The sequence below is a fragment of the Rhea pennata genome, chromosome 13 (assembly GCF_028389875.1).
Source record: "Rhea pennata isolate bPtePen1 chromosome 13, bPtePen1.pri, whole genome shotgun sequence".
NCBI lineage: Eukaryota > Metazoa > Chordata > Aves > Rheiformes > Rheidae > Rhea > Rhea pennata.
The window spans coordinates 10,302,226-10,314,652 of record NC_084675.1 but is presented as its reverse complement, the minus strand read 5'-3'; positions in this window follow the sequence as shown (position 1 = coordinate 10,314,652).

The window sequence follows — 12,427 nt, the reverse complement described above, 5'->3', positions numbered from 1 at the left end:
AACTCCCCCGAACATCCTCCTCATTTCAGTAGGAGATAGCAATCTTGGACCACTACGTACTGAGCCAAAGCTCAGTGCCATTTAGAATATTACCAAATACCCTATGAGAGAAGGAAAAGAAAAGCCATGAATTATATCTCGATTGCTCTGAGAAAAAGATGGAAAAACAAAACTACACCTTTATTTTGAGGAAAAGAGGGGAGAGAAAGCAAGTCACTTCAATCACTTCATGCAAAGTTTAATGAGGAGGACAAAATGTAGTGTAACAGAAAATGCACATGCTTCTCTTCAACAACTAAGAAGTGCTCATAATAAAACTTCCCACCGTTTGGAGAAGCTGGGTACATCTAACAAGCTGTAAGTAACACCATATCTGTTAAAAATATTAATTAGAGGAGTCTGAGCTGGCAAATCATGGCTTTGACAATGTCACATAAAGCACAGCTGAAACAAAAGTTTTTGTTTTGCCGGATGTCTTCTAACTTGGGCAAGTATTTGTAGAAGATTGCAGAGAAGTGTCACTTGAAGGTTCAGGCCCAGCAACTAGACCCTGAACACTCAGTTTGTAAACAGTGTAGAGAATCACCTCCCAGTGCTAGGCTTCAAAGACACTAAATAAAGGAGTTCTTGTATAACACAATTCTATATCTCAAATAAAATGCATATGGACATGGCTTTTTTGCAGACTCTTGCTTCCTTTCCAGCCCATCCTACCTGACATCCAGTGAAAGAACTGCTGCACATGTACAGTTAAAAATGTGCATTTCCTTGTTATGCAAGGTTCAGTTCTTTACTGCTTGTACTACAAGTCTGCTCAGATTCTTACACCACTGAGGATTCACTCAGGTTATGCATGATGTATCTGCACAAAGGTATAAAAGGCCCCTTTACTGAGGACCTACAAAATCCTCAAGCATTCCTTGCTGTAAAAACATGTAAGGTGTCAGACTTCCCAAGTATGAAGCTTGTTCATTGAGTTTCCTCGAAGTAGGTTACTCTACTTTCCCTTAAAGGTTTACAAGGAAAAATTCTGTGTTAGAAATTTAAGGACAGTACATATGGAAACATGAATAGTAGAAAAAGCCTGAACATACTTCATTGAATTTTTACGTTCCAGTGTTATCTACATGACTTTCCTGGAATTGTAAGTTAAAGCCACCCCAAGGACTTGTCACTGCCTGTTATGAAGGAAAAGACAAACTGAATCACAACACAAGAGATCACAAAAACTGTAAAAGGAAAATAATCTAGCAGAAGTTCAGTCAGCCATCCTTCTCTAAATTTACCATTGCTGAATGCAGTGAGGCCAGACACGTGTATTAGCCTCAGGCTTGACAATCTGTCAGAAAACAATGCTAGTCTCCCATGCCATTTTGCATTTGGTTATAAAATAAATCATGCAGTGTTTTTTCAGGCCTGAAAAAGCTATTCATGCTCTAAAGCATCTAAAAGGACAGGCAGAGTCCATTAATGATAACATTTGTCTGGGAAAAAGCAAATGAGTATGTACTGGGCTATAGTTAGGGAAGCATTGCATTTAAAAAAACACTTAAGCACATTGGAAACTGCTACACTGAGATCTTGGTGTAAAAATCAAAAGCCTGACTTCTCAGGTCCTGTGATACCTTTCATATCTTCAAACCAACTGCTGCCTAATCCTCACAGCACCACAGTGAAGTGCATGCCTATTATCACCATCTTTCATAGAAATTGCGTTGTCTCACTCAGAGGTCTGACTCAAGAGTCAGTTATGAGACTGTAATCCTTGCCTCTCACTGCCTCGTTCCTACAGCAAGAATATGCTTCTCTCATGCTTGAACTTCACTATTTAACAAGACTTAGGTCTTACAAACCTATCGCTGTGATAACATAAACAGGTTCCCTTGACTGAAGAATGGGAGAAAGAATTTTACTATAGAGCTGAATTAAAAATACTATTTATTTAATAACCGATCCTATTTCTATTTTTATGGGGAGTTCACAAAATAAAACTATCTTGCGCTAAGACTTTGCTCTTTCCTTTGAAGGCATTGTTTTGCTGGACTCTTTCCAGAGGGCCAAGTCAGCAGGCTATCAGCACTGCACAGAACAGCAGAGAAATGGAAAAGCAAACTGCAAAGTGAAATGTGATTTCATGTTAACATTGGGTCTGTTCCTTTAGGGTCTAATGGTTCTTTATTTTCTAAAAGGGCACTGCCAACATCATATACGTGTACTGTCTACTATTACCCCCAGGTCTGAAGAAAATACAGTTAGAGCTGCAAACCTGTGCTCTTGAGCATGGCAAAAGCAGAGTTGTGAAAATATTTTTTGTTCATGCTGAATGATTAGAAATATTTTGGAAACATTCTACCTATAGAACAGCAACAAAGAAAACAGCTCTCCTAAGCAAAATACAGAAATCTATGCACAAAATAAATTGTGAATGAAAATGTTTGGAAGTCAATGCAATACCATTTCCCAAAAGGAAGTTCTATACATTTCCATATAGACAGGATGGAGAGACTTCATCTGAAATGGTGCATATGCACTCCCTTTAAAGGGACACTACTTACCTGTAAGAGGCCAAAACATTTACTTAAAGCAAAATGCATACTTTTATGTTCCTTATCATTATAAAATCATCTGCTGTTAGATAGCAATGGCTTTGTGATATAACATTATATAGTGCTGCATTTAGAAAGACCTACAAATTAAAAGAAAACAACTTACTAAAAATATCTTCAGAATTACTTTTTTCCAGTCAGTTCTTTCATGCTATCAAAAAGATGCATTAAAAAAAATTCCTTCCTGTGTTATCAATTATAAATTCTAACGGCTTGTCTGCCTGTTTGTTTGAATTTAACAGATGCTACTTCATGAATTCTCTAGATGCCTTATTCAGCTTGCATTTTTTTGCCCTAACATTTTCTGAAATCATTTCTTACTTCCTTAGTTCATAAAAAGCTTCATAAAATTTATTATCACAAATGCTTTCGTATGTGCAGTTGAAGAAATGCATAGGGTACCATACTATATGGACATTCAAAATACTACATCTAGAAATGATCTGGATGTCCAAACAGTCATAGAAAAAGAGATCAGCAGTGAAAGAGGAATAGGAAACAATAGAGGGAAAACAGAATGAAGGAATATAAAAGAGGAAAGAGAAACAATAAAAAATAAAGGGAGATGGGAAGACTAGAGAAATACAAAACGAGATAAAAAGCTATAAATAGAGAAGAAACCAAATATCTCTTAAGTAAGCAGAAATCAGGTGAAATACTAAAAGGGAAGCCAGGAGACATTTCGATATTTAATCCCAAAAGACCTATACAGTATTAGAAGAATACTATGGTTTAAAACCCAGCAGCTGCAAGTTAGGAAATGCCAGGAATGGCATAAGCCTACTTCTCTGTGCCTCGTGCTTCTCTTTCCCATGGCCTGGCTCCCGCCCACCACGTCTAAGTCTCTAAACCCTGCAATCTGGGACATGCCCTCTCCTTTTTATCACTACTTCTGGTTTTGTTTCAAAGATTTCATAGAATGGTAAGGTTGGAAGGGACCTCTGGAGATCATCTAGTCCAACCCTCAGCATAGTCCCATATGGGGATTGAACCCATGACCTTGGCATTAGCAGCACCATGCTCTAACCAACTGAGCTAGTTTCCTTCATGTCTTATTAAAGTTTCCTTCTACAGATATTTGTTTCCCATTCAGTGCTCTTATCTGTCTGCTGCACAGCAGATACTTCAGGTTTCTATCCTTACCTGCCCTTTCCTTCACCAGTAGCTTACTCTCTGTTTCCCTTTTCTTGCCATTCACTCACATTCAGTTCAGGCATTTTTCTACTGCTCCTTCCAGGCTGTCAGCACAGGACAGATATTCTCCCTGCTCTCAGTTGCTATACTAGGAAATACATTTGGAAATAGCAGGGAAGAGCTGCTTTTCTGTGAAATTCCTCCTGGGTCAGTTGGAGCATGTTCAGTATCTGTCCTAGGATGGTGCCATTGCTAACCCATCAGCAGGACAGGTGCTGGATCACGCTCACTTCACTGAAAATCTTAAGAGAAGGTAGGTCTGGCTTGTTAACAAACATATGAAATTGGGACATGTTAGAAGCTTACAGCTTGCCTATATTTTTCGTAGAGACTTTGAAGGGCAGATCCCTGCCTGCACACTTCAGTTTTCTCAGCCCAAAGACTGCTTTTCAGGAGAAGTGGTTTGCTGGTTTGGGGTGGAGTGGGGGTTCTTTTTCAGGTGTTGATAAAAATTAGTTTCATGTCAGACTAATACTTACAAAATCAGTAAAGCTACAAACCTTTCTGTGTATCACAGAGAATGCTGGTAAGTTTAGTCATTCATGGTTTGGACAAAGAGAGGGTAAAGGAATACGGTCCCTCTTTGCTACAGGCTTTTTATTTAAATAGAACCCATTATCTGTTAGTGACAATTATACAGCAGTAACATGCTATTGAAAATAGTACTGTGGTAATTTGCAATTTGTGACTTTTTAGGGATAAAATTGCTGATGTTGTACAGTATTTATAAAAAAATGTACTATGGCTACACAAAACACAATAATTGTTCATCGTTACTACATAAAGGTACTGTAACTCGGACATCAACCTGGAACACCCAGTTCTTCAGTCAGTTCCTTGAATGGGAGATCTATAACTTTCTGCTTTATCTTGTTTATTTTCTCATACCTTTGAGCCCTTGTCCTGCAAAAAACTTCTGAAAGGTCTTGTCTGATTCCACCCCGAATGGGAGGTGGGGTGGGGAGGGGAGCAGAAATCAGACTTCAATCAAAATGCTTCACAAAATGAAACCGCTCTCTGGCCGGCCCTACTTGCAATGTTCGTACACAACAAAATACAGGAAAGCAAGTATCAATAAAAGGCATATCTTACATCTAGTGATAATCACATTGCTGACACCTAGTAATAAAAATAAGGTTTTCTAGCTCTTCCTTTTCTCTTTGCAAGAGGCAGAAATTAGAAAAAGGAGTATCATCTCTTGCATCAATCAGTTCAAGCACATTATTTCTATCAGTTCAAAGGGAAGCCATAAAATGCCACATTACAAGTCAGAATAGTATCAGCATCCTCTCCCGTATGCCTGACACCATGCAAAAATACACAGACAGTGCAGACACCACTATCAGTTGTATACAATCTCTAGAGGCTCCAGTAGTCTAGATCCGCACATCAGAAGCAGATTTATTGGACTGTGACTCTGTGCTCTGCATGTTAAGAACCAATAAATCTTGTGTTAGATTGACCAAAATTGTAGTTGTACAGTCTCTGTGATCCAAAGAACAAGGAGTCATTTTTCACAGTGAAACACTTAACAATTGGACAGACTGGAATTGTCTGGCTCATGGCATTTGTAACTGTTCTTTACATTGCCACATAAATCAAACACGTGTATTTTGACTCACCTGCACATGATGCCACCAAATAAGAAGGTACAACAAAAAGAACACTGCTGTTTGAACGTAGAATGGCTTTTTTAGAAGGAAAAACAACAGCCATGAAAAATTACTTTTACAGAAAATCTGATGATTTTCATATAAATAATACAAAAAATAGACAATCAGAAATTAGGTTGCTTAACTGTATTAATATTCTATTTTTATTACTTTAGAGAGAAAGCGAGGAGAAAAAAGGGGGAAATGCAGCCATACAGATGCCTGGCAAAATGAATAGGCTCATTTCAAAATCAGAATGGAGGAAAAAAACAGAGAATTGAATTACCTCCATTTATTTATTTCTGTTAAAACTGTTCATAAGATCAAGACTTGGAAATCCTTTATCTCCCCGATTAGTAATGTTTTCAGGCAGTCAACAGCACACAAAAGTTTCAGAAGTAACTGTCCAGTCTTCTTTGTCATCTATTGGAGTTATGCAGAAAAACACCTAAAGCATAAACCAAGTAGGTAAAGAAATTGTGAAATACCATAGCTTCTGCTAGACCTCCTCAGGAACTCTATTACAGCTCACGGGCTAAGAAATAGACAAGATTGGATGTCATTTTACAGTGTTAGTGCTCAGAGTTGTTCTCCACTATAGCAGAAGAACTGTAAGTACTTATTTTCAGATGGCACAAAAAAAAAAGAAAAAAAGAAAAGAAAAAAAGAAAAAAGAAGTAAAAAAGCCTTTGACCCTCACAAAAAATAGCAACACTTCCAGCATTCAGAAACTTTTCTTAAGAGCCTGCTCACCAGCTTCTGAAACCTCCTATGTTCTCATATTCTGTAATGGACCAGCATAGAATATACTGTGACTATGGTCCCTTGCTCGTTCAGCAGCCACATGGAATTTTCTGATACAGTTCAAAGCTATCATACAATTAATAAGTGAGGTTGATAAGGGACAGAAGCCAGAACACAGTTCAGAGACAGAGCCTAGGACAATGACTGTCCAAGGGGACTGCTATGGCCCTAGACACTGTTGTTCAGACTCATTATGTCTTGCAGTTAATGAGTTAACTTCATATTATTGATTTTTTTCCTCTAAACTATCTAATTACAATTCAAAGAGCTGCACAGATAAGAGATTAGAGACACATTAGTGACACCCGTTGAATGCAACATAGCTGACCAGCAGCAAAATTAAGCAAGCAAAATTAAGACTTTACATTCGACTTTAACACCAACAGATTCTGAAGCATACAAAACTGTGTTTACAAGTTTCTCCTGCAGCATTCACTGTTTTCTGCACCTGAATCCAAGTGATTTGAAGCTACCATTCAATTTTTCTCTGAAGAGCCCTTCAACATTTTAGAAGACCAGAGCATACTGCACTGCTAAATCACTCTATCAGTGTCAGGGTCATGTGTTTATTGGATAATCGCTGATGGGCTGTAAAGAACATTTCTTGAGATAAATGTATCACCATGACTGGTGTTCTGTACCTTTCTATTATAGATGAGAGCCACTTCAGAAGAAGGGGAGACTAAGGCATATCTACTTTTAAAAATAGATATATTTAAAATCAGTTTTCCTCATTTGAAATTTCCTCCTTTTAAATTGTAGCTTGAGCCACTCTGGACACTTGCTGGTAGCTTTCCCTCCTGAAGAAACATGATGTTGCCCCTGTTCTAGGAGTCCATTCCTTGGACAGTCAAGAGGGCTGGATGTTCTACCGGTTACTGTAAGATACGCTTACATTGTAAATACAAGACAAAGCAACTGGCTGTGAAAGATTATGCTCAGCTAAAGAAGCGTTTGCTTTTCCTCCTAAATACATAGGAGCTGTTCTGCCTCCATTTTCTGTTTCAGCTAACAGCCACAGGAATTTTGCAAATTTCCTGTGTCCAGTATGTCTGTGCTCATTTGACCTCCCTCAACAGGTTTCTCCTAGTGATATTCTCCAGAAGTATGCTGAGAAAAAGCAAACCTAGAGTCTTTATCATCTGTTGCCATTAGAAGAGTTTCCTGAGAATAAAACCACATGACAATACATTTATTAACATATAAAATGTTGTCATAGCTGAACAATGAGCAATTCAACACACACAAATGGACCACTAGAAAAAGCCTCTCAGAGTTTGTTCTGGTCCTCAGCTCTGTAATTCACTGCTGTCTTTCTGGTGTTTGGTACAACCAACTTCTGACTCTACCTTTCCATCCATTTTCTGAGAGCAAGTTGAGAACTGGAAGGTCATTGTCTGCCTTCTTTTATGTCAACAAAGCCTAGTTTAATAGTAGAGGGAAAATAAATGTTAATGAGAAAGGCTATCTAATACTCTCTTCTTTTAGGAGGAATTTCTTCCCTGTGAGAGTGACGGAGCACTGCAACAGGTTGCCCAGAGAGGTTGTGGAGTCTCCTTCTCTGGAGATATTCAAGGCCCGTCTGGATGCAACCCTAACATGCTCTAGGTGACCCTGCTTGAGCAGGGGGGTTGGATTAGATGATCTCCAGAGGTCCCTTCTAACCTTAACAGTTCTATGACTCTATGATCCTTTTGTGTAGCCTTGGATGTTGCAAGAAGAGCAAAGCCCTGGGGAACATGGGCCATCAATCTTGCAGAATACTGATTTTAAGAGAAAATTCTCTAAGATTTTGAAAAGTCAGGCACATAAACGCTATTATGGACTTCCAGAGTCTTATCCTGGATTATCTCTGGAACACTTATCTGTATATCTGCACAGTCCTGTAGGTCCCATTCTCTGGAACAATGTAGTACAGATGAGAAATGTGACTGCAGTTAGACTTTGCAGGAAAGGTTTTTTTTTTTTTTTCATTCACACAAAGGGAGATTAGTCTTTCTACAGGAAAGACTTGGAGAGGAAACAAACCAAAAAGCAATTTATAGTGAATATCAATTACTTGTTTGCATGTCCAGGATGTCAATCTGCGTTCAGTCTTCCCTACTGTATGTTTAAATACAAGACAATACAAAGAGGGACACAGCAGAGGTCTATTGGACCATTTATACTGAGTATTTGTTAACTCTACACACACCTCAGCTATCTCTAAATGAGCTGCTTGGATCATCAGAGTCAGCCGTGCAGCTGCAGTTGCCAAGCCTGTATCAGGAACCAGCTACCAGAACACTTGTTTGTTCTTGGGTGAACTTTGCAGCCCATATTGCTCTATATTGCTCTTCTGTGCAAGCTTGTTTAAGGGGGTATGGATGGATGGGTAGATGGATACAGACGTATGCATTGAATATGCCTGGCCCCACTCAAGCAACTACAATAGACCCAGTACCCTGAATATGCAAGATTCAGTTATGACAGTAAAGAGTATTGTTACTGTGGGACTCCCTTGGCATTGCACTTAAATATCTAAAAACTGAATCATATTTGTTCTGACATTTCTTCCCACAACATAGAAAAAATATGATTATTGGTATTTTACAGCAAGGGGAACTAACTGAGGCAAGAAGAGACATCTAGGGACAGGAAGCCTCTTACGGATGACATACACGGAAGACTCAGGTAAGCACATGAAAGCCAAACCTTTTAGCGAGGAAGAATATGAAGAGATCACAGTCATTTGTAATTTATTTATAGTGGAAGAATAGCTCTCCTCTGGCATGGAGAAGTCATTCACAGTGCCCTACCTTCCTATGCTGATGTATTTCAATCTGCTCTAGTTGCGACTGGCAAGAGATTGGTGCCTAAGGGATGCTAACACGGAGCCCTGAGCTGGCACAAGCAATGCCAGGCGGCCAGCTGGCGAGCTGCGGGAGGGAAACGGAGAGGAGCACTGTGGGGAAGAGCCAGAAGAGACCACACCAAACCACGTGAATGAAAGAGCACTCTGGTAAAGGTGTAGGGAGGGTCTTCTTGTTAAAACATGGTCCTGTCACTGCCTGAGGATATACTGTTCACATGCACATTGGAGGGATTCACTTTTCTCATGTGCATTCCTCACATCACTTAAAGACCTTTTTCTTTTTCTTTTTTTTTTTTTTTTTAATTTGGCCTCCTCAATTTGGTGGATAGACAAAATGGCCAAAAAAAAAAAAAAAAAAAAAAGCAGTTGCCCACATGCAAGACATGCTTCCTGCAGTGTAATGGGTACGATTTAGCCTGATATGGAATAACCTTCAGGATGGCCTTCTCTCCTTTCTAACAATCTGATTAAACCATTGATTTTCTTATGATTTTATTGCAAAACTTTACAGGTTTGTCAGAAAATACTGTATGTTGGGGGAACTTAAGTCTTTCTTTTCAGCTCTCATGTCTTTTGGCTCTTCCCTTAAATAGGCCATAAGCTCTTAAATCCATTCAATTTCTTCACATAGTACAGTGATTAACAGGTCTCTCTTAAATAGCTGTGTGTGCTTTATGGAATTTTTTTGAGACTTCCAATTTTCCCAGTAGACAAGTCAATTTAGGAGAAAATTGTTTTTGTTTTATTTATCCAGAATGCCTCAAAGTCTCAAAAAAAAAAAGTCCTAGACTAAGCTTTCTCAAGAAGATGGGCCATTGTTTTTCCTCTGTCCTCCTCCTCCTTCCCCCAAAATGTTAGGAAGGCTCTTGGTTTAAAAGCTGATTTAATCTCAGTGGAGAGAGTGCAATAAATCACTAAACAATAGCACATGTGAGATTCTATTTAACAAACACCATGTTATATGCTGCGAACACATCAGAAAAGAAGGGCTGAATTGCAAGAAAATTAATTCTTATTTGTTACTATTCTAATTCAAGTCAAAAGGATGAGAAGGTGTCTAGGATTTGGAGCAGAAAGGGGGTGAGTGTAATGGTGCATCTTCCATCCCTCACAATTTAAGAAAAGCTGCATTCACGGTAACTTCTATGGTATAGAACCTTTTATCATTTACACAGACGCATAAAGACACAGTCCTTGTGTTGCAAGCATAAGCAAAACTTACTTCCTTGATGTGACTGTCACAATCTGAATGGAAAAAAATTCCTTATCTTGACAGATGGTAAGACATGGTACTCGTTCTTCACAAACAATGCCCACTTCGGAATGGCACTGTAGTGGCAGTGCACTAAGGTTTCGTGAACTTCCTGTAATATTTTTGGTGAGTAAGAAAGCAAAGTACTCAGTATCTCAGGGGAGCAGCTGAGAGGTAAGAAAAATCAAACCATTTAAATGTATTATTTTAAAAAATAATAGAAATTACTATAGAAATATCTCTGCAATGAATGAAGTTTTTCAACCAAAAGTGAAAAGTCTATCTGAAGTATTTCCCTGCTGAGCGTTATGTCCAAATCTTCCACTGTATCTTACTTCTAAGACAGAAGACTTTACTGCATGTGAGAAAGTCTCATCATTTTAAATTGAAGTAGAATCCTGCATAACTCCACCATCCTCTCGGGGCATTCAATATAAACAAATCCACAACTAAAAATAGATTATTGTTTCAAAGGCTGTTTCTCCAGTCTCTTTCTCAAGTTATGTCAATCAAACCCATATTATACAGAAGGAAAAGCTCAGGGCAGTACTTTTATGTAGTACAGTCTCTACCCAAATGTTAGTGGCAAATATCATCATTCTGAAAACTTACAAAATATGTATATGTATTTTGAATCAAAGGCACTCACACAACACAGTGATACTGGTTTTTGAAATGCCCTCCTTTTTTGGTCCTGCTCTGAAATAGTGATTGTTATATCAGATCAAAATTAAGCAAACTATAAGTCATTTTCTGATTTGTCCATGCACTGAGATGCAACGTCCCCTGAGGAAGTAGCTGACCTTGGCTATCCCATCTTCCTCATGTCTCTCTATCTGCTTTGAAATAAATCATTATCTGCTTATTACTAACTATTTGAGTAAAGCAATGAGAAGTTATGGTCAAAATTACTAAGTAAAGTCTGTACAGAAATACACTTTGTAGTCATACATCCTCCAGACATCTTACAATAAAGTGAAATATAAATTATATTCTAAAATGTACTGCATCTTTAACTAGTCTTTCAAAAGTTGCACAGAATATGTTTAAGATACATTATATATTCTAGCTGCTCATTTAATTTTATTACTAAATTTTTTGCAATAGTCTTCAAATTTTAACATAAGCAACTAATCAAATTTTGTAAATCTTCTGATTCACATACTAGTTAAGTGACTGCTGTTGCTAGAAGTACCATTGCTAAAATTGCTTTGCTAGCCACAGTATATCTGACCATGCTGAAATCTCTCAGCTGTAGTGCAGCCATTGCAAGCCACCATATTTTTAAGGATCAGTTTTGGCTATTCTGGATCATGCTGGCGACGTTTCATTGAAATCCACATTTGCCACTTCCCATTTAGGGAGAAAGCAATAGCTTAATTCTGCTGGACTGTACCCTAATACATGTTATCTTGCTAAGAAATACTGGGCAGTGTGAAACAATGTCCACTTTGATGCTTTCACAGTATTATTTTGGTAGTGACTTACAAGTCAGGGGTGCTACCGCCAACTGGGCCCAATTTCCAAAAAGTTTCCTAATGCATCTTATAAATTATGTGCATGCTAAACTATTTTGGCCTAGAAAGATAGAAACTTGGCTTTAAATTCATTACCAGAAATATAGATGAATTTACTACCTTTCATCATGAATGTTTGTTCATTCAAATGATTTTCTAACCTGATGAAAATTCAGTTTTTAATGGCCATTTGATAGGCACAACAGAAAACTTCCTCCTTAAGGGAAAGTGCTTTGGAGATGTACTAGAGAAGTAACACGGTGGAGAGGTGGAGGAGGACAGGGTCAGGCACTACGGGGCACTCTGCCCTCAGATACTGTCATAGAGCTAAAGGCACCACTGCAGTGGACAAAATGTGAAGATCAGCTCCTAAACACTAGTGTGTGATACTTTTGTACACTATCCTATACCCCACAGGCACGGCTAAACATACCTGTTGGGGTAATTCCCTCTAATCCACTGACAATTCCCACGAGTAGTTTAAATTGGGTAGAATATGCCCCTTCACTCCATCCCAAATCTGTGAGCAATGTTGGTTTGCCCAGTTA